Consider the following 23188-nt stretch of genomic DNA (forward strand, 5'->3'; position numbering starts at 1 on the left):
ATAAAAAATAAAAACAAAAAAAAAAAGTGAGGCACACAGGGTTAGTGCCATGGCCCTCCTCAACCAGTCAATAGGCCAAGGGTGTTGTCTCTTTAGTGAACCCTTCCTTTTTCATTGGAAAAGAGGGGATGGGGAAAGATGAACACCTACCCCTGAGATAAGGGGATGCTCGAGCGCACCCTTGAACCCCTTCTTCAACCTTTGCCAAGAACTTACAAGAATTTATGTGGTTCGGGCCATGCGACCTACATCTAGAGAGACAAAATTTCCTTATTCTTTTCTTGTGAAAAATTGATGCAACAAGTACAAGAGACCTTAAAATAAAAATACATAATGCAACCCCTAAGAAATCCAGTTCGGATTGGTACAAATAATGCAAAGAAAAATGGGTTCAATTTGTGCCCTACGCCCCAATTTTTTTCTCCTTTCAGATTGGGCTCCCAAAATTTTGGGTCAAGTAATAATTCAAAGAAAGACATGAAGGAATTAAAGGCATTTTAACATCAATATTCACATTAGAATTAAAATGATATCTTATTTGTGACAAAAACTTAATGTCATGCACCAATAAAACAAATGTGATATTATGTAATTCCTTCCACTAATGCTAAATATATAAGTGACGACAATAACTTTATCATGAATACTTATATTTTAGTGACATATATACACATCACGCAATAATTAAGACATGCATGATGAAACCAAACAGTTATAAATAATCTACAATGGTATTAGCGACACAATGTCAAAAACTGTTTTTAAAAAAATGACGTTATACAATTGTCACACATAATGCAATACATTGATGACAAATTGAGAACGTTACCAAATATTATTAGTGGCACTAAAAATATTTCCCTTCATCTCTAAATATTGTGTGACACTTCTGTGTGACATTATCAACTATCATTATGTAAAATATTCGATTTGTGGAAATTGAGTGACGATTTTTTTATTTTGGTCACATAATATGCTCCTTTTTTGACTTATGGAAAATGTATCATGTAGCAAATAGTTACTAATTATCAGGTAACAAAGCAAGCCTAACACGATGAGGCTTAGGCATTTGAAAATCCCACGCAAATATCCTTTGTAATATAACTGGGTTAAGCTAATTAGCAAGACATAGAAAGAACATAATAAAATACTCGTTTTATGCACTACACACATAATATATAATGGCTTCTTTTAAAATATTATTATTTTTAATTAATTACCGAAATATGCATTTTAGTAATTATTTATGAAAATGCGTATTTTTTTGTGTTTTTAATAGTTTTTTTTAAAGTTACCAGACCCACTAGTTTTTTTTATATTAAATTTTTTTTTTTAAAAAAAAATCAAGCTCTCATTAGTTTTTTAATTAAAACTTTATTTTTTTAAAAAATGTTGGTCTATTAGTTTTTTTAAAATTAAAAAACAATTTTACATTCAAACCCTTATAATTTCATAATATTTTCTTATAATTTGTTTTTATTTCCACTTTTACTCTTCTATTTCTACTTTTACTAATTCTAACCGACTATTAATAGGCATATGTAGATAATGTTTATAGACTTGAAACAATTTTTAATGTATACCAAAAAGAGTTTCAGCCAATGTCAAATAAGAGATACTAGAACCCTTATAATGATTCACGTATATATCCTGATCTTACAATACAAAGGCTACCTTCAAGGAAACCCAAAATCTATCAGAATTTGTAATGAGATGGACATAAGGGAAGGCAGTCAGCCAAAGCATTGTGGTTTATGGTTGAAATGAAGGTCACAATCGTCAAAATTGTCCGAATGTCGTTGGTCCAAGTTGTATGTCGTAATGTACCATAAATATTATACTTGTTCAATCATTTTATAATATATGTAATTATGTTTTTCGTCCATTCAAACTATCAAGTGAGTTTGTTTTAGTTGTGGGAATAATTTTTATATGTTAAAATTTTAATTGTTAAAATTTTTTAATGTTTAATATTTTTTTATTATGAAAAATTATTAAAATTATTATATTCTATAAGAATTAGTTGAATATAGAAATATGAGAGTAGAAGTGGGAATAAAATAAATTATTAAAAAAATATTATGAAATTATAAGTGTTTGAATGTAAAACTATTTTTTAATTTAAAATAATATTAGGATCTGCAATTTTTTTAAAAAAAGTAAAATTTTGATATTAAAAAACTAAAGAGACCTATGGTTTTTTAAAAAATAAAATATTAATATTAAAAAACTAAGTGGACTGATAACTTTAAAAAAAAACTATTAAAAAACTAAAAATGTACATTTCAATAAACAATTACTAAAATGTGTATTTCGATCATTAAAAAAGAACAATATTTAAAAAAAAAAGCCTAATATAAACATCTAAATATTAAAAAAACATAATAACATCCTCACCTGAAGAAGACAAACACTTGAATGAAGCCACTATTCCTTTTTAAACATATTGAAATAATAAAACATGAATGCAGTTAGAAAATAATATACAAACTTCCAATTTAAAGGTATCAATTGACATCGTAGAAACAAAAACCAAGCATAACTTGATGAAATCACTGTGTTCTTGAATTGATAATAATAATAATAATATATTATTATTATAATTATTAAAATTAAAATTAAAAATAAAAATAAACAAAAACATATACACATACAATGAATGATGGACAACTACAGTTATGGATCCAAGTTAAAGATAATAGGAGATATTTATGTTCTACTCGTTAGAGGAAATTCAAATAGATAGTAATTAGGAAAGGGGGATGTAAAAATTAAAAAGATGAAAGAAAGGTTGAATACAGTAGAGCTTACTGGCATCTCGCTTTCATCTTAAAGGTGGCTGTTAGCGATGCTAGTCAATCCCGGTTCCTGACATGCACTGACTCTGGCGGGTTAGGGGATTCTCCTAAATAATCCCCCACAAGGTGGGAAACGGAGGGAAACCCCTCCCTGACTCACGAGATGGGGTGGGGATGGGGAGTGTATTCCCCACCCGGCTCCCTGCGGGGATACCCGTGGATCCCCGTGAGTGCAGGAATTCCCCGACTTTTAAATTAAATATTATATATATATATAATATTTATTAAAAATAACTAGTATGATTAATTTATTTATTAAAAAAATTCAATATTGATATAATATTAGAATGACCGAAAATATTTGGGTTTTAAAAAAATTATTTTTGATATTTATTAATAACCTTTTAAATTTTTTAATAAAAATCTAGTGTTACTCCCTTGCAATGCTCGGAGATAATTATATGAAAATTTGTTTTAAAATTTTAATCAAAACTTTTTTATTTCCTATTATAGATAAATATGTTATATTAAAATTCATATCAAGATGGTAGCGGTAGTGGATTCTCAATTTCAATGATTTGAAGAATGATTAAAATTTATGAAATATGAAATTGTTGTATTAGTTTTGGTATTATGAATTTTATGAATAAATTTGTATTTTTAATTTACTTTCGAACTTCATGTTATTTGTAATAATTAGTTTATTGTTTTCTCATACATTATATTATATTTATTAATTTTGAGGAATATTTTGTTTATTTTTTTAATTTATATATGATGTGTTACATGTGTAATGCTGTAGAAAACAAATTTAGTGGAGAGGGGAATCTTCAACATCGCGGAGATCCCCGTTGGGAATTTTGAGATTGGGAATCCCCGCCCACGTAGGAAGCGGAGATAGGGATGAGGACGGAGACTTTATTCCCGACCCCACCCCACTTGCATCCCAAATTGTGGTGGTTAAATCGAAGTAAACAATATGTCAAGCTTTGCGCTTGGCTGACTTACTGGCATTAAACTAGAGGATGCTTGTGAGATACTAGGGCTTCCTTCGCCTTTTCTTTTCTCTTCAATTCCAGGAAATGCTTCTCCACTATCTCGTTATTATACTTGGAGAATGTATATCACCTTATTGTCTCGATTCCATGCCCAAGAAATCAGTAGGAATTAAGCTGACACTTTGTATTATCAGCCAATGGTGTGAGGAGGTTTTAGCATCTCCTCTATTTAAAGGCCAGCATACGACATTTGGAGGAAGACTAATAGTCTATGATTAGGTCCAAGAACGTGGATGCTCAAGTCGCTACCATGAAGCAAGAAGACATCTTTTGAGAGCAATAAGTGGTGGATAAGGCAATAACTAAATTATTTTTTGCTCACTCTTTTTCCCATTGATTTTTGTAAAAATAAAAAAATCTAGGATGAAAAAGCTAAATAAGATTTATATTTTGATAAAATTTTAATAATTTTTCATTTTAATATGGCCATGTAAGCCACAAACAAAGTAATTCTATTGTGTGTGTGTGAGAGAGAGAGGGCTGCCATGTGCCAGTCTCTATTATCTAAGATTATTAGAATTAATATTATGTATGGATGTATAGATTATAAAATTTTATACTAATTAATAAAGTTTAGAAGAGAATAGAATGATCCGCATTGTCTGTTCGAGGGACATGCGTGGTGCCACCTTAAAGATTGAATGTCCTTTTCTAAAATTAAGTAGATGAACATAAATGTGCCAGTTTCTATTCTCTAAGGTTATTAATTAGAATTAACATTAGGTAAAGATGTATAGTTTATAAAATTTTATATTAATTATTAAAGTTTAGAACAATAGAGAATCAACCATGTTGTCTGTTCGATGGACATGCGTGGTCCACACATATGCCACCTTAAAGATTGAAAGTCTTTTTCTAAAATTAAGGAGATCAGGTTTAAATATATATTAACATAAAAATTGTTTATGCAACATTATTGCAATCTTAATTTTCTATTGCCATCAGAATAAACGCAAAAGAATGTTGAAAGGGGACACAAGTGTACATGCCAATTGTGTAAAAAAAGGATGTTGGACCACAAGGAAGATTGAGATTACTAATACTAAACCTAGTTCTGAAAATTAGCCTAAACCAAAGTAGTGATGTTTGTGAACAAAAGAAATAGAAAATAGAAGCAAGGAATATGAAGTAAGGAGAAGAAATCAAGAGAAGAAACGATGTCCGGGCATAGCATCCCTCTAGGATCTTGTTAAGTGCAGAACAATGCTTTTCTAAATATGCAATCCTATTTGAAATAAGAGATTTTCTAAATTATACTAAATCCCTCTTTCAATGATGAATAGTAATTGAATCGAGTACAGTGTTAACAGAGTCACCATACAATCGCATTAAAATTCAGTGAAATCTAAATGGGAGTTAAAAAGAATTTCTTAATTAGGTAATCCTTTGTTGAAAAGAGATTACCCTTAGTCCGAATACAAAATAGAGATGCGATTTCTCCTAAAATCTATTCCAAATGGTTGCAAAGAGTGTGAAAATACTCATTAACTCACTCGGGAGGATTTAGGAAGAAGAATTCTCCAAAGTACATTATTGTTAGGGTAACTCACAATTCCCTCTAATCGTGGTATGTCTATACTAGGTGGATATTTCTACTCATCACAAAGCACATCGAGTATGATAACTAGGGCTTTCACCACGATTTCAATCACATAATTAAATTGAAATAATATAAATTGCAATTAAGAAACAAATAAATCCCAAAGATCTACAACTAATGTTAAAAGAGATAAAACTCTAGAGTTCAACTATGCCCAAACATCTACAAAATTAGCCCTCCATTAAAAAAGGTTAAACATTCAAATCACAAGAGAAGAAAAGAATGAACATAAACATGAAAATCCCTTTCTCAATCATGTCGAAGGTTGATTGTCGCGAAAACTGTTAAGAACCTTCCGCAAATACTGCTAAAGTGAGCTTGACGGCTACAATCTTCCTCCTCTTAATGATGGATCCAAATCTCCTTCAAAGATCACCTCTAAAGCCCTTGAGATTCACCTCATTTCTTCCCTACTTTGCCTTTAAGAAAAGAATTAAGGATTCCCCTACACATCCTCATAAGATATATTTATACTATGCTACTAACGAGCTATTTACGGGCGTAAGGCGTAGCCATAAGGAGATGGGGATGATGGGTCGCCAGCCTTATAAGAACATTTATAGCCATAAGTCTTATCCGTAAGATCCTCTGTCTTGTATTATGATCTAGCTTACAACCATAAGCGTTGGACCGTAAACTTCTCTGTGTTGCCCATGAGTCCCCATTACAGCCGTAAGCTTTACTCGTAAACTCTTTTAGATTGTCCTTACGGTCATCCTTACGGGTGTAAATCCTCTTTGTAAGGTGATGAGTGTATTTTCATACCCTAATTCCATCATTTCATTTGTTCACAAGCATACTTTTGTTCATGCTTGGTGCTATTCTGGGAATTTCTACTGTTTGTGCAGGAGTAGGGGGCTCGACACGACTTAGAGTGAAATCGGGTAAAAAAAGGAAAAATGCTTTGTAAGTGCTAAGTGACCAAGCTGGACATGGGTGAGACATGCTCGTGTCTTCCCCACTGAATTTTTCAGCTTGGTGTGTGTTCACGTGAGAAATCCATGTAGGAAAGTGCTCTCACGCTCAACGCGGTTCAAACACGATCGTGTCCTTGCTGCTGAAAAACCCAACCCAAACATAATTTTATTCAAGAAGACGAGACACATGATGGGTGCCCCTGACACGATCGTGGTCTACCTCTGCATAGTTGGGACACGATCGTGTCCCTCTTGCTGAATCTTCCAGGCGAGCACTCTACCATTTCACTCAGAACTTCCCCAACGTAACATGGTCCAGACACACTCGTGCTTTGACTATGTCGAGCCCGAAATCTGCCTTTTTAACTCCAGTTTCTAGGGTTCCTCTATCATCTTTGTTCGGGGATATTCTTCTCCATCAGGAGGACATTGATGAGAGTGAAGATCAAGCTTTACCACACTTTTTAAGGCAACAAGGTGCGAGTTGGAGGCACTAAGGAAGTGGTGCTAGCACACGGAGCTCGACATTGGAGACGAATCTTGAAGAGAAGAGAGTCATGTCTTTTTTCTATAGGTCTATTGTTGTTTTCTCCATGTTGTACCCGCCCATGAGGGGCTAGTCGGCCACGGTGCCTCGGGATGGGAACTATGTCACTTTGTATGCTTTGAACACTTGTGCTCTCTTGATTTATGGAGTCCTTTTAGTTCTTGTGTTAAATCTTGTGTTTGCAAAACTCAATGTGTTTGATATGCGTTGTTGCTCAGGTAAAACTTGATGGTGGAATGCCACAGTTGTTATTGCCCTAGGCAATGTCAAACTTGGTGAGCATGAACCCATAGTTATCTTTGCAAAACTCGATGTAGTTGAGAGCTTTAGTTGCAACATTGCTTTTGAGCACACACTAGAACTTTAGAATGTACTTGGTAAATCATGAGAGCAAGTGAGCTTTACAAGTGAATAGGGAACATCCCAGGGCATTGTTCTTTTGTTGCTGACACTCAATCCAATCGCCAATTATCTTTACCAGTTCTTTTTGTTTTCTTCTTTTATAGTTTTATTTCTCTTTGTTAATCTAAACATCAATTCGATTTTAACTAGAGATCAGTGATAAGTTAATACTTTAAGTCCAATCCCTATGGTTCAACATCCCTACCATTCATGGGGTACCATTATATTACTTGTGTGCGACCTGTGCACTTGTGATCAACACATCAAGTTGTTGGCACCATTGCTGGGGACTGGCAACTTTTAGGAAAGCTTAGAATCTAGTGTTCTAGTTTGTTTATATTGTGTATTCTTGTGAATATCTTTTTTTCCTACTTGTTCTCTATTTCAATTTCATCTTTAGTTTTGTTCTTCAGTTTCTTTTGAGCTTACATTGTTCTATTTTATACACGTAGCTTGATAAGTTCCCCTTGCTTATATCCCGCAAGTGCACGGGCTTGTCGAAGTAATAATCCCGGGTGAGCGGGGTCGAATCCACAGGGAGTAGGGAGTGAAAATACTTAATTTGATTCTTAGCTATGTGGAAGATCAATTGTGATAGGTGTGAAATTGATTCAATTCTCAACAATAAAATTAACAAGTGAAAGAGCAAAAGTAAGAAGAGGGTAAGGCAATCGATAAAGATGGGGTACTCGGATAATGCTTCACCTAGGATAATCGCTTCAAGTGCAAGAACTCTCTATTATGCTTCCTAATCAATGCAATGGTGAGTCATGGAAATCCTTACATATATAGTCCCAAATCTAAGGTCAACTATGCCTAACTCTATACATGTCCCGGAGGAGAAATCGAACAATCTCAACACCTCGCACTCGCATAGAGTTGCAATGAACTCTAGGGATTCCAAGTGATAAATCTCTTCCTAAATATAGACCTAACCCTTTGGTCCAGGAGGAAGGTCCCTAGCCACAATTAAGCCCTAGATACTAAGATCCTCTCAACGCTTCACTCCATTGCATGTGTAACTAGGCCCCAGCGGAGGTTCATTCCTTAGACCACTCACTCTATTATGGCCGCAAAGAACTCAAGGAACGGAGGTAGGATCTATCACGCCGGAGGGGAAAGGGGACGCCCTCTGCACCTCTCGACTCACCCTCTCAACCCTCTCCAACCTAGCTTTTGTCTAACGCTCGTGGTGTGTCACTCACTCACAAGGTTACCAACAAGAACTCTCAACCCCTAGTGTCACTCTAGGGGAAATGTTCATACAATCAAGCATTCAAGGTTGGAACTCACAATAAACATCAATTTATTGAAAGCATAATAAAGAAGTTCAATGAAACGAATACATCCTAGGGTTCACAATCATCCAAGTACCCACTAGGGGTTTAGTTCTCCATGGAGCTTAATACAATCAAAAGAAATCGAATGTAAAAAGCAATGAATCCATAAAGAAACCCCTCGATGGCCGTGTCGATGGTCTTGTGGAGAGTCCTCTACTGTCAGTCCAAAAGATTCCTTCGTCCCAAGTATAGGATACGCCTCGATCGAAGCTCCCCTACCAACCTTCTTCCTAATGGAATCACGATGTCGGAGCCGTAGAACATCTCCAAAACCTTGGCCAATACCCCTCGAAACCTTAGCCGAAGTCCTCTCATAAGTTAGGGAAAAGATGGAGAAAAGAATGCTGAAATCAGGGCTGAAATCGGCTTTAAATAGGGCTGGAATCGGGCGACTACACGGGCGTGTATGGTACACGCGCCCGTGCGGAATTTCCACATGGCCGTGGATAATTTCCACACGCCCTTGTGGATTCTCTGTTTCTGAGATTTTCGGCCGGCTGTGAACAGTAACTGATACAGTGATTTGCTACAGTACCTGCTACATTACTATGCCAAAAAAAATACTCCCGAATCCACTTTTCATCTAGGTAACATAAACGGGCACACGTTTATGCCATGGATCGCTTTGCTTCTTCAATGACGGATAAGATGATGGAGATCTTGTTCTATGTGCATAAGTCGGAATGCTTGAGTGTGACTGCCCTTGTGCCCCTCCAAATGGTTGTGTAAACTCAAATACGGGGAGGTTGGCACACCCTCTAGCATCTCGCACCCGACTTATATCTTCGCGTTTGAACTTTAGCAAGATTTCGTCCAAAATCGGTGCATTGTGATCCACATTGGCTTCTTTCCTTCATAATTTGTTTCACAACCCTACATGCACGAAAGTAACATAAAAACACACATATTAGTGTAAAAACCCGAGGAAAGTAATGCTCAACATAAGGAAATAATGCTTCGCATTCATATCGCACAAGTACTTATCATAGGTACAATTGCATAACCCGTGGAATCACTTCTTCTCCATTAGCAAATCCTAATCCAGAGGCTGAAAGGAATTTTAGAAGAAAGATCCGTCAAATTAATCTGAGTGAGACAAGATTTGTTGAGATAAGTGTGGAAGTTGGTCAGGAAGAAGAAATGGCCCATAACCAGTGACAACGCACCTTGCGTATATCCCGCAAGTACACGGGTGTCGAAATAATAAATCCCAGGTGAGTGAGTATCGTATCCACAGGGAACAGTGAATAGAAACACAATGATTGCTATCTAATTATGATGAGAATAAATCAATGGTATGATGAATGAGATTTATATAAAAAGAGATAAAAGAAATAAGAACGAGAGGCACAATAAAATTGAGAGGAAAGTCAATCGATATAAATGGGGTACTCGAATATTGTTCCGCCTAGGACAATCGTTTTAAGAGCAAAACCTACTATTATGCCTCCTAACTAATGCATTAATCAGTTGTGGAAATCCTTCAATACACGGTCCCAAATCTAAGGTCAATCTTGACTAACTGTATACCATGTCCCGGAGGAGAAATCGAACAATCTCAACACCTCGCATTCGCATAGAATCGCATGGACTTCTAGGGATTCCAAGTGATAAACCCTTTTCCTAGATATAGACCTAACCCTTTGATTCAGTTGAGAGGTCCCTAGTCACAATTAAGCCCTATGTGCTAAAATCACTTTAACGCTTCATTCCGTTGTCTCTGCAACTAAGCGCAAGCGGAAGGTCATCCCGTAGTCCATTTCACTCTACTATGACCACAAAGAACTCAAGAAAATAGAGGTAGGATAAATCACGTTGAAGGGGAAAGGGGACACTCCACTACCTCTCGACTCACCCTCTCAACCCTCTCCAATCTAGCTTTGTCTAACTCTCGTGGCGTGTCACTTACTCACAAGGGTTACCAAGGTGAACTCTCAACCCTAGTGTCACTCTAAGGGAGCATTCAATCAATCAATCAATCATTTAAGATTGGAACACAATTAAAACATTAATTAAGGAAAGCATAATAAAAGGTTTAATGAAACAAATACATCCTAGGGTTCACAAATCCAAGTACCCACTAGGGGGTTTAGCTCTCCATGGAGCTAGTTACAATCAACAATGAAATCGAATGTAAAAACAAGTAATCCATAGAAAAACCCCCTCAGTAGTTGTGTTGATAGTCTTGTGGAGTGGCCTCGTCTCCTCCAAAAGGTCTCCTTGTCCGGCCTAGGGCACACCTCGCCAGATTGGTGCCGACGAAAGCTCCCCCAATAACCTTCTTCCAAGTGGAGCGTGGTGTCAAAGCCGGAGAACCACTCCAAAAGCATTGCCAAAACCTCTCAAAACCCTAGCCGCTGCCCTCTTGAAAGTTGGGGAAAAGATGGAGAAAAGAACACTGAAATCGGGGCTGAAATCAGCTTTAAATAGGGCTGGAATCGGGCATCCACACGCCCCTGTGGATTTTCCACACGGGCCTATAGAATTTCCATACGGGCATGGATAATATCCACACGACCCGTGTGGATTCTCTGGAATTCTCTTTTTCGGCCAGCTGTGAACAGTACCTGCTATACTGCCCTGCTACAGTACTTGCCCAAAACACTCCCGAATCCATGTTTTCATCGAGTTAACGTAAACGGACACACATTTATACTGTAGATTGTGTCGCTTCTTCAATAAACGGTTTTATTGGTAAAGATCTTGCTATCATTGCACAAGTTGAGATACATAAATGTGACTGCCTTCGTGCCCCTCCAACTAATTGTAATAGCTTGAATACTTGGAGGTTGGCACATATTCACTTATCTTAGAGCCCCACTTGTGTCTTCACGTTTGTTGCTTCCAAGATTCCACCAGATAATTCGTTCATGATCTACTTTTGGCTCCTTTTCTTAATATTTAGCTTCACAACCTATATGTGCAGAAGAACACAAAAACACATGTATTAGCGCTTAAACCTGATAAAAGTTATGCTCATCGTAAAGAAAGAATACTTCACATTCTTAACACACAAGCACTTATCAACCAGGCATAAAGCATCTCAGATTTTACATGGCCAAACCTTGAGGGAGTTGGGTTGAGTATTGTTTCATTCTACTATTGCGGCCAACAATTTCAAATTAAAGCTAAATTTAATCTAATTTGTGCAATAGATATGTCAGTTTGATGGATTTCAGGATGATGACCCCTACGAGCATCTAAGAAACTTCTAAGAAATCTGTGACACTTATAAGGCGAGCAATGATTTTGAGGAAGCAATTGGTCTAAGACTCTTTCTATTCACATTGCGAGGAAGGGCTAAGCAGTGGCTAAATTCCTTGACCCCATGGGTCTCTCACAACATGGAAGCAGACTTCTGAGGTATTCGTTGCTCGGTACTTCCCCTGCTAAGATCATTAAACTTAAAAGCAACGTCTCTTGTTATCGCCAATTAGAATCTGAGTCCTTATACGATACGTGGGAGATGTATAAGGAGATGTTGAGAAAATGTATGCAACACGGAATTGTTGAATGGATGCAGATCAAAATCTTTTATAATGGAATAAATACTTCCACCAAACAGATGCTTGATGTTGCCGTCGGAGGTTCATTGTGTAACAAGCAACCAAGTGTAGCACAAGGCCTGATTGAAGAGATGGCAAACAATGGGTATTAGTGGAGTTAGGAGAGGAACAAACTGGTGAAGACCGTTGGTATTTATAAAGTGGATGTTATCACTACTCTTGCAACATAGGTTGAATCAATAACCAAGAGATTGGATACCATGCAATTGTTGGGTAATATCGCAAAAATCAAATAACATTAAAAGGGCATGCGGAAGCAATAATATATTTGTGATATATATTCCAATTGTTTTAATGAGCACCGTAATTTAATTAAAAGGTGTAGAAAATTACCTCTTAATGATTTTCTTTCCTTTGATGCGCCAAATTTATCTCTCGGATTGTCGTAGATCTCCTAACGGCGAATGAAAGTTTCACGCCTCTAGATCACATGCCGGAATTAAAAGACAATCTCCTCTTTTTCTCCAAGTAGCGGCTAGGGTTAGAGAGGAAGAGAGAGCTAGGGGATTTTCTCACTAGAGAATTAATTGAGATCATTCTATAGTTGGAGAGGAGTCATATTTATAGAAACTTCATAAAATATGATAAACATTATTCAATTATGAGTTCTATTCGAAATATGAACCTTCATAATATGATAAACATCAATGAATTATGAAGTCCTATTCAAAATACGAACCTTCATAATATGATAAACATTACCATAGAAGTTCTATTAGAAATATGAGTCCTAATCTAACTAAACCCACTTTTATCTTTGAGTCCTCATAATTTTGATTATCCATTAGACTCCATCGAATTTAAATCAAAATTTAAACTTAAGACAAAAACCCTAGACTAATTTATAATTTCACTCATCCCATGAAGTACAATTATAAATTGATAATTTTACCCCTGTACTCAAAAGGAGACTGATTCTTTATCCCTTTAAGCGTGACTCCCTAGATTCATTCTGATTGGCAATGGGAGGATACCAAAGGATGTGGGTGACACCTAGCCAGCCCCGTGGCCCCACGTCATAGCCCAATTGAACAAGAATGAGTAGATCATTACGAACCTTCTCGATTATGATTATATGTATAAACCTTTCGTTCTTGTATCCCAACCGAGTGAGAGCCATGGTAATTGTCAAACTCGCTGAACTCGATCACATGCAAATAACTATAGTGGGGTGAGATTACCAAACTACCTTTCGTGTCCTACACGATTAGTTTGACTACTTTGGCCAAGGTCTTCTAATCTCACATACTTATAGTCGCATAGGATACTAACTCGTTTACTTCCGAGAGAACGAATTCCTTCTTGGTGATCACTCACAACTGCTACCTGCCCGACATAGTTACACTTTGAGGTCGGCCCTACCAAAAGGTGAACTGAGCCGAACAACTCTAGTAATAGACTAGACGTCACAAGTACATTGTGTTCATGATACCTCAGGTCTAAGGTCCACTCATATGATCATAATCAACAATCCCAATCATTGACTGCCAAAGAGTAAAACCCATGTGATTGGATTGTTGCGAGTCATGTTTGAATACACCAATTCCCAATGATGCATTTATGACATATGCTCCCACTATTCCATAGTGTTCAACTAGCACTCTTTGTCAAAGTATATGTCATACAAATCCTTATGAACCTTTAATGCCCAATTAAAGGTTCTCTGATTTGTGAACTATTTAAGTGTATAAGTTCCAAACCCTTCTAGTGATCTCCTCTTTATTCCACAAAGAGTAGAAGTTTTAACTTAATACACATGGACTATGATATTCAAAACTAGTTATAATGGCATCACAAGATTTATATGAACTTCAAAATAAACGGCTATAATAATAATAAGAATAAGAATAAGAATGTATAATACAAATGAGATACCCTACTACAAGCATCCTCGTTGGCATTCGAGGGCATAATCCTAACAGCAATCTCCGTCTTCAAGTTCAGGACCTACTTATGATCATTCTAGCCTTTCATGTGACCCAAGTTATCCCTTCTCCATTGATACAGGTGCAGAACAGACTAAACATGTGGATTTCCTTGGTCAGAACCATCATTATCAAAACAACCCGTATAGCAACACATATAATACTGGATCGACGAATCATCCAAATTTTTCTTGGAGTCAGCCGGGACTGAGATAGTTGGCATAGCAGCAGCAACATTACAAGCCTCCACCTCAGATTGCACAATAATCGTAATGCTCATTGTCCTCAGAACCTTCCAATGATCTCACCAGTTTATTGGCTTGATCGTCAAGAGTACAAAGACTTAGTTCACTGATCAAGAGGAGATGACCAAGAACACCAATGCAACTATGAGGAACTTGGAGTACCAAGTAGCCCAAATGTCTAAGCTGCTGGAAGAAAGGCTACCAGGGACCCTCCCGAGCAACATAGTAGTGAACCTAAAGGAATCCCTAAAGAGTGTGACTTTGAGAAATGGGAAACAGCTTCCAAATTCTCTTAAGAAGGAGCCTAACCAGGAGGTTGCTGAACTTATAGTAAGTACCGATATCAACATGATAAGTGCTTGAGTAGACATATTTTTATATATGTTTTACATGCATTGAGCATCATTTTTACTGTGGTTTATGTTTCATATTGTGTATTTGGTGTTCTTTTATGCATATAGGTTGTGAATGCCTTGAAGAGTAAAAAGGAAGCAAAGATAGGCTATAAAAACACAATGTTGGGAGTTCTTGTTCAATTCAAGGACCAAGACACGAGAGCGATTGATAAAGCGTGGAGATGTGTGCCAACTTCCAAGAAGATTCAAGTCAATTCACCATTTGGAAGGGCACAAAAGGCAGCCACATCTTCATATTCCTTCTCTTTGTGAAGATTGCAAGACCTCTCAAAGATACGTCGATGAAGAAAAGTTTTTATAGCCTACCACATGGGACGTGTGCCCGGACATGTGGCCTTAAGAGAAAAGTGTTCGGATCGCGTGGAAATTCTTGCAGCCCAGGCGGGCGCGTGGAAAATCCACACGGGCGCGTGAGGGCACGTGACAGACGCGATCTAAGGCCTATAAATAGCCCGTTTTGCCCTATTCTTTCTCATCTTTGTGCGGCTCTTGAGGGTGAGACGGCTAGGGTTTTGGAGAGGAGGTCTTTGCGGCTTTGGAGGTGCTTCGTCACCAACTTTGATCGATTCCTCCTCCGTCATAGCATCAAGGAAGCCACCCGGTGAACCTAGCTCGGAGTGGGTCCTTCAAGACGTCAAGCTCTCCATCAAGGCCATCGGTTCATATATAAGGGGTTTATTTCTATGGTTTTAATGTACTTTCATTCATTGATGGTGTGTTTTGTATGTTGCTCCATGGAGAGCTAAAACCCTAGAGGGTATTTGGGCTTGTGAACCCTAGGATTCTCATCTTTTGTGTATTTGCTTTGTGTTTCTATTTAATCCGAGTTTGATTAAGTTTCATTCTTGATTGTTTAACGCTTGCTTGCCTTATTGATATTATGGTTATTTGGTTTGCATGATTTGTTGCCTTGGTGGGAGAGAGATCTCCATTAGGGTTAGAACCTCAAGATTGAAGAGGGTTGAGAGGGTGAGTCATGAGATAGTGAAGTGTCCCCTTTCCCCTCCGATTGGTGTATTCTATCTCCATTCCCTAAGCTCTATGCAACCATATTTGGTGGGAGGCGTGAGATTGCTCGATTTCTCTGCCGGGACCTTGTAGGGGGTTAGGATCCTTCGCCGGGAATTAGGGTTGGATCAATCTTTAGGAATTGGATACACAATTTGGAATCCCTAGAGTGCTTTGCGGTCATATGTGGTGTGAGGTGTTGAGATTGAGCGATTTCTCCACCGGGACCTTGTAGGGGACTAGTATCGGTGATCTAGAGATAGACCCGATTATGTTTGGATTTCCACGACTTAACTTACTCATCATAGAAACACTTTGTTTATCCGGTACCTAATACCTGAATCCTAGGGAGAGCATTGCCCGAATACCCCACTTTTACTGATTGAGATTCTCCTTCCAATTTACCCTTGCATATTCGTCTCCGGTGTTCATCTCTTCGCACATTAGATCACCACACCTTTTCATTTATCATTTGGTTAGAAAGCAGAGAAGAAGTTAGTACTAGTAGCCCTGTTCCCTGTGGATTCGACTACCCACTCACCGGGGTAATTATTACTTCGACACCCGTGCACTTGTGGTTTACACACGCATATTCGGACGTGTCACAACACCCCAGCCACTGCAGAAGAGAAAATAGAGGAACAAGGTAAGGACACAATTCAACCACTCAAGTATCAACCAAAGCTTCCTTACCTTGTTAAGGCAAGGAAAGACAAGCAAGAGGAGCAATATAGAAAATTCCTTGACATGTTCAAAACTCTGCACATCAATGTTCCATTTATAGAACCCTCGCTAAGATGCCAAGGTATTCCAAATTCTTGAAGGAACTACTCACAAATAAAAGAAAATTGGAAGAGGTGTCTTCTATAACAATGAGTGAGGAGTGCTCTACTCTACTATGCAATAGACTTCCCAAGAAGGAGAAAGATCTAGGGGGATTCATTATCCCTTGCACAATGGGCGGTTTGGTTAATGAGAAGGCCCTGGCTGACCTTGGGGCAAGCATTAACCTCATGCCCTACAAAACTTTTCAAAAACTAGGGCTTGGGGATCCGAAACCCACTAACATGACCCTGCAATTGGCAGACAGATCCATATGATGAACAAGGGGCATAATTGAAGATGTTTTGGTCAAAGTGGATAAGTTTATCTTCCCGGTGGATTTCATCATTTCAGATGTTGATAACAAGGTTGAAGTGCCTTTAATATTGGGACGGCCATTCTTAGTGACTTCCAAGCCTCTCATTGATGTCAAGGATGGCGAATGAGACTACGAGTCAGCAATGAAGAATCCACTTTTAGACTTTGTGACTCTGATAAGTGCTTGTGTATTAGCAATACGAAGTATTTTTTTTTTTACAATGAGCATTACTTTTCTCAGATTTTATCACTAATACATGTGTATTTGTGTTACTTTTGTGCATATAGGGTTGTGGAGACAATAATGGAAGAAAGTAGCCAAAGTAGATCGTGGAGGCACTTTGTTGATGAAATCTTGGAGTGAACAAATGTGAAGACACAAGTTGTGCTCAAAGACATGTGAGTGTGTGCCAACCTCCGTTGTGCTCGAGTGAACATGCATATTGGAGGGGCACAAGGACAATCACATTCATGTGTTCCGACTTGTGCAAAGTTAGCAAGATTGTCGTCAAATATGATTTTGTTAAAGAAGCAACGTGATCTACCGCATGGATATGTACCTGTTAATGTGGCCTCGATGAAGAGTGTGGATTCAGGAGTATTTTGGCCGAGTATTGTAGCATTTTCTTTTACTGCAGCAAAATAATGTAGCAGTTACTGTTCATAGGCTGCAGAAAATTGATTTCCTTGAGATTCACACGGGCGTGTGGAAATTCCACACGCCCGTGTGGATGCCCGATTCTAGCCTATTTAAAGCCGCCTTTCAGCCGATTTATGGATCCTTCTTTCCATCTCTTTCTCATCTTTGGAGGCGCTCGTGGCTAGGGTTTAGAGAGGCTTTGGCAAGGCTTTTACAATGGTTCTACATCCTTCAACACCGTATTCTTTTGGAAGATATTTATTGGGGGAGCTTTCGTCGGCATCAATTCGGTGAGGTGTGCCCTAGGCTTGATGAGGGAACCTTTGAAGAAGACGAGTCTACTCCACAAGACCATCAACATGAATACCAAGGGGGTTTTACTTATGGATTGCATGCTTTTACTTAGAATTTTCATTATTGATTATATCTTGCTCCATGGAGAGCTAAACCCCTAGTGTGTACTTGGACTTGTAAACCCTAGGATGTTATTGTTTCTTTGACCTTTATATTATGTTTCTTTAATTGATATCTTTAATTGAGTTCCAATCTTGAATGCTTGTTGATTAGTTTTCCCTTAGAGTGATAATAGGATTGAAAGCCTACATTGGTAATCCTTGTGAGTGAGTGACACACCATGAGGGTTAGACAAAGCAAGATTGGAGAGGGTCGTGAGGGTGAGTCGAGAGATAGCGGAACGTCCCCTTTCCCCTCTGATGTGATTTATCTTACCTTCGTGGTCCAAGAGTTTTTTACGGTCGCAGTAGAGTGAAATGCTAAGAGAGGAACTCCGCTTGAGCTTAGTTGCACAAGAAATAGAGTGAAGAGTTGAAGTAATCTTTGGTGCTGGGGCTTAATTATGACTAGGGGTCTTTCGCCTGGACCAAAGGGTTAGATCTACATTAGGGAATAGGGTTTATCACTTGGAGTCCCTAGAGCTTTAAGCAACCTTACACAGTGTGAGGCATCAAGACTGAGTGATTTCTCCACCGGGCATAGTGTAGGGTTAGTCACGGTTGATCGTAGGTTTGGGACCGTGTGTTTTAGGATTTCCATGACACATTAAGTATTAGTTAGGAGACATAATAGTTGATTTTGCACTTGAAGCAATAGTCCTAGGGGGATAATGTCCGGGTGTCCTACTTTCTGTCGATTGCCTCTTCTATCTTTTATTTACGCCTCCTGCTTCTTTTCTTATTTCTATTTTCATTAATATTATTCGCACCACTATCGATCCATCTTCACTTTTATTAAATAGCAATCCTTGTGTTTCTGATCACTATTACCTATGGATACGACTACACACTCATTAGGGTATTATTACTTCGACAAACCCGTGCACTTGTTGTACACACGCAAAAGGGCGTTGTCAAGTTTTTGGCGCCGTTGCTCGTGGAATAGAAATTTTAGAAATACTTTGCACTTTGTTATTTTAGCTATTTACCATTTATTCTATTTCACACTTTCTTATTATTCCATCATTCTGATTTGTTTTTCTTTCTTTGGTTGCAGCTCCAGGTTATGACTTGACAGAACCCTTTGACATTAGCTGAAAGGAGCTCCTGAACTTGAACAAACACTTCATAGAAGTGGGAAAAGAACTTGTACAAGAACAGTTAAATCAAGCTGTGATAGAAGGTGAAGGGTCAAATAATATGGCAGAACAAAATGAACAGAAAAGGACACTATCAAAGTTATACTAGACTCATAGTTCTAGGCACACAATCTAGTATTGTGTGGCCACCGATTATAGCTCAGAACTTTGAGCTAAAAGACAGCATTCATCCAGATGATACAACAGTCGGCACAATTTAATAATTTGGCCGATGAGGATCTGAACAATCACATTGAGAACTTCTTGGAAGTGTGCAACATGCTTAAGATTAATGGAGTTACGGATGATGCTGTCAGATTGAGGGCCTTCCCATTTTCTTTGAAGGGGATAGCAAAGTAGTGGCTATATTCATTACCTAGGGCATTGATTACTACTTGGGAGGAAATGGTAGAAGCTTTTCTTGCCCGATATTTCCCTTTTGGAAAATCTGCGAAGCTCAGGAATGAAATTTCCTCCTTTGTACATACAGAATTGGAGTCTCTTTTTGAGACATAGGATAGGTTCAAGGAGCTCCTCCGGAAATGTCCTCAACAAGGGTTCCCCGAGTGGATGATCATTCAGACTTTCTATAATGGGTTGAACCCGAGCATAAAATAGTTACTTGATGCTGGAGGAGGTGGTACCTTAGGAAGCAAGACCCCTAAAGAAGCCCGACATCTCAGTGAAGAAATGGATATGAACAGTTATTAGTAGAACACAAGAGACAGAAAGAAGGTAGTCGGACTTCATGAGATCAATGCAGTTACTTCATTGGCAGCCCAGGTTGAGTCATTGAGCAATAAGTTAGATACTCTAACTTCTCCTAGAGTGGCATCCTTCACTAGTTGCACTGGGTGTGGGGGAGGACATGCTTCTTTCCGATTGCCCCATTTCTATTGGTGGTACATCCTCGGTAGAACAAGTGGATTTTATGGGTAATGCAATGAGAAGCCAAGCCAATCCATATAGCAACACCTACAATCCGGGTTGGAGGAGCTACCCGAATTTTTCATGTAATAGTCAAGGGCAAACAAAAGACCATGGCACCATTAGGTTTCCAACAACAACAACAAGCCCCAAACATTTAGAACCGAGTTTCAAGGTTAGAAAACCGGATGACCGATCTAGAGAAGGCTTTAACCAAGTTCATTCAATTGTTGGACACAAGATTTCTATCGGTTAAAGCCACACTTTGCAACCACACCGTATCATTGTATAATTTAGTGAATTAAGTGGGGCAAATTATGAAGTCATTATCGGAGAGACCTTAAGGAAGCTTGCCTAGTAACACAGAAACCAATCTGAGGAAACTTGTGAAGGCGATCACTTTGAGAAGTAGTCGTGAGGTTGAGGGCAGGTTTCCGGGTGAGAAGACTGATGTTGATGCACCCGAGGTCATAGAGGTTGAGGAAAGAACTAAAGGAAAGGAGGTGGCACTACCACCTTAAAAGCCAAGAACCCCTTATCCTTCAAGGTTGAAGAATGACCAAAATGATGAGCAATACAATAAGTTCTTGGGGTTATTCAAGCAGTTGCACATCAACATCCCATTTGTGGAGGCGTTGTGTCAAATGCCTCGGTATGCAAAGTTTCTGAAGGACCTCTTGAACAACAAGAGGAATTAGAGGAAAGTTCATCTATAATCTTAGATGCTTCATATATGGCGGTGTTGCAAAAGAATATGCCGAACAAGAAGAAGGACCCCGGAAGCTTCATCATCCCGTGCAATATCAAAAAGTTGGGTGAAGAGAAGGCATTGACGAACTCAGGGGCTAGCATCAACGTCATGCTTTACACATTCTTCGAAAAGCTAGGCTTGGGGGAACCTAGGCCCACTCGGATGACACTTCAATTGGCGGACCAAATGATGAGACATCCGAGCGGGCATCATTGAAGACGTACTTGTAAAAGTTGACAAGTAGATATTTCCTGTAGACTTTGTAGTGTTGGATGTTGATGAGGATGTCGATGTCTCGCTGATACTTGGGAGGTCGTTCTTATGCACTTCCAAGGCCCTCATTGACATGGATGGCGGGGAGTTGACTTTATGAGTTGGGGATGACAAGCTTACATAACGCCTCACCAAAGCCATGAGACATTCTCTAGACTTTGATGATACTCTTTACTTTCTTGACACTACCGATGAACTAATAGATGAATATGTGCAGGAAATGATGAATCCGGACCCATATGAAGGGGTGCTAGATCAAGGAGTGGAGAATGATGAAGTCTTGATGCTTGGTCTAGAGGACAAGGTGCAACCTACCCCGGGGACCATGAAGAAGATGATCCAAAAGATGAAGCGTGCAAGGAGATGTCACAAGAAATGCCCCAAGGCTAATGGGGATGTGCAAGAACAGAGTAAGGGTGACGAACCTTGTTCAGCAACAAACTCAATAACTTCCTCTCTACCTTCAAAAGACTATGTTCATCATGCTTTCAGGTTATGGGTAAGAGGGAAACCTTCATCTATGAGCCCTCGTGAGGTAAGAAGAGGTATGCCAAGCTTAGTAACGTTAAACAAGTGTTTCTTGGGAGGCACCCCAAGTCTTTACTGTTTTTCTAGCTTTTAGTTTAGTGTTTGCATGAATAAGAACTTAAGTGTTGGTGTCTTGATGTTTACATGCAATTGTTGTGTTTTTCTTGTGGATCATTGATGTTTTCGTGTGCATAATTGTGATTGGCAAGTTTCTTTGTCGTTTGAGCATGATTTTCATGATTTTCTGGTCAGTTTTCATAATATATGCAGGCTCTGTATGTGTATAAGTGTACAGAAATTTTCATCAGGGTCTGTAATTTTTTCTAAGTCATCCAGAGAAGACACATGGTCATGTGGAATTTCCACACGTGCATGTGGTTCTATTCAGAGCTCAACTTCTCCATCCTGAGAAGACATAGTGACGTGTGAATGCTCCTGTGAATGACCTTGTGAAGGTCACACGCCCGTGGGTAATTTCCACACGGGCGTGTATTTCTTTGCAGAGGTTCAAAACTCTATCCCAAGAAGACATAGGGGCGTGTGTCTCCCCATATGTCTGACCCTGTGAACTACATACGGGTGTGGGTAATATTCACATACCTGTGTGATTTCCTCCAGAGAGTTCTTTTCCGTCCCGAGAAGACACAAGGGCGTGTGATTGCCCCTGTGAATAGCCTTGTGAAGATCCATGCCCGTGTGGAATTTCCACACGGGTGTACGAAACACTTATAGAAAGTTCTCGAGTGGACAGAAAAGCCACAGGAGTATGTGGGTACCCCTGTGGGTCGGGCACACGGGCGTGGGGAATTGCCATAGCCCATGTGGATGCATTCAGAGGAAAAGTGTGCTATCCTGAGAGCACACAGGGGTGTGTGAGTGCCCCTGTGAAGCACTTCTATGGAGTCACACCGGCGTGGGTAATTTCCACAGGCCTTTGCGGATGTACAGAATTCAAAAGGTTGCGAGTTTTCTTTATAAATCTATTGCACTTTTTCATTCTCGCACTCCCAAACACTCAACGAATGTATCCTTGTACTCTCCCGACCCCTCACCGTTATTTTAGAGGGATTTTACTTGAGTTTTCTAGCCGTTTTCAAGTTTTTCATCTTCATCTTGTCGGTAAACTCTCATTCACTCTTTTCTTCGCCAATCTTGATTTATATCAATTAAATTGGTAAATGTTGCTTCTGTTCTATGATTAAATGGTTGGTGTATGTTTATAATAAGTTTAGAAATTATTTTGGGATGTATTTTTGAGTTTTTAGAACAAGGGCCGTGCGGCTTTCACGTCCCATGGATCCACATGAGCGTTTGGAATTTCCACATGACCGTATGGATTCTTGCAGTATGGTTTTGTGAATGAATTTGATCAATTTCTTTTCAAATCTTGCAGATATGGCCCCTCAGATCAAAGAGATCTGGCAGCAAATGTCCTAGAGAGCCCTCAGCTTGAGCCAGAGTACATGGAGTTCTCGATTCCCGAGCACCAGGCTCGTTTTGAGAGGTTGGTGAAGAT

At 38.7% G+C, this 23188-nt stretch overlaps 1 non-coding gene across 1 annotated transcript; it reads right to left on the bottom strand.

The window, feature by feature from the left end:
• Positions 1-19646: 19646 nt before the first annotated feature.
• Positions 19647-19753, bottom strand: LOC120266333. Its single transcript, XR_005538142.1, has one exon. It is a non-coding gene; the product is annotated as a small nucleolar RNA R71 (small nucleolar RNA).
• Between the last annotated feature and the right edge of the window lie 3435 nt (positions 19754-23188).

This window comes from Dioscorea cayenensis, chromosome 1 (genome assembly GCF_009730915.1).
Source record: "Dioscorea cayenensis subsp. rotundata cultivar TDr96_F1 chromosome 1, TDr96_F1_v2_PseudoChromosome.rev07_lg8_w22 25.fasta, whole genome shotgun sequence".
In the NCBI taxonomy this organism is placed as follows: domain Eukaryota; kingdom Viridiplantae; phylum Streptophyta; class Magnoliopsida; order Dioscoreales; family Dioscoreaceae; genus Dioscorea; species Dioscorea cayenensis.